General features: G+C 58.4%; 1 pseudogene; it reads right to left on the bottom strand.

Moving 5' to 3' along the window:
- Positions 1-257: 257 nt before the first annotated feature.
- Positions 258-882, bottom strand: LOC103728299 (annotated as a pseudogene).
- Positions 883-937: the final 55 nt, after the last annotated feature.

Below are 937 nucleotides of genomic sequence, written 5' to 3'. Positions count from 1 at the left end.
TTGGTCCTCTCCTCCTACCACTTGGGTTCTGGGGATCTTAGGTAGTCAGGCTGGATAGTAAGCACCCTTACCCCCTGAGCCATCTGCCAGACCTCAGTACTGATATTTTGAAAGACCAAATGAATTAACTTGGACTCCCTAGATTTAATTCACAGATGGCTGCTGCTTGCTGCCTTTTCTTTATGTGGGAAATGGGACATCTGACATGATCTACCCCATAGGTAAAACAACCAGTGCAGGGCCCTGCAGTTGGTCACTGGATCCTGAGAACTGGGATGGGGGCGTACTGGGGAGCAGCTAGGAGACCCCTGAGGCCCAAGGATGGAAGCAGGGCACCGCCAGCCCCGCCCACCCCTGCACCGCACCTCGATGATCTCCAGCATCTCTAGGCGTGTGATGCGTCCGTCGCCATCCAGGTCGTACATCTCAAAGGCCCAGTTGAGCTTCTGTTCGAAGCTGCCGCGAGAGGTGACGGAAAGGGCGCAGATGAACTCGCGGAAATCGATGGTGCTATCGCATTCTTGTCGAAGGTGCGGAACGCATGCTGCGCGAACTTGGAGGCGTCTCCGTAAGGGAAGAACTGAGGGAGGGGTGCGGGTGGTTGGGGCGCATCGCCCTCCCCGCCTGCCCCGCTCTCTCGCCACCCTTTCTCCGCGGGCACCTGCCTGCCCCGCCCACCTCACCACGCACCTTGATGTAGAGCTGCTGAAACTCCTCCAGGTTGAGGATGCCGCTGGGGCAGTCCTTCAGGAAACCCTTATACCACTGCTTTAGCTCCTGCTCACTGAACTCCGTGTTTTGAACCAGGTCCTCCAGCACCTCGGGGGCCAGCTTGCTGTTGGTCTTCCCCATGGCGGGCCTGGGTGACAGGGAGCTCCCTCAACATGGCCCAGGCAAGGCTTTCACCTTGGCAAAGCTGTCCTCTACTCACCCCCCC

The sequence above is a fragment of the Nannospalax galili genome, unplaced genomic scaffold (assembly GCF_000622305.1).
Source record: "Nannospalax galili isolate Female #2095 unplaced genomic scaffold, S.galili_v1.0 C48427839, whole genome shotgun sequence".
Classification (NCBI taxonomy): domain Eukaryota; kingdom Metazoa; phylum Chordata; class Mammalia; order Rodentia; family Spalacidae; genus Nannospalax; species Nannospalax galili.
Note: the sequence above shows the minus strand (reverse complement) of the source record. Positions and strands in the feature narration are given on the sequence as shown.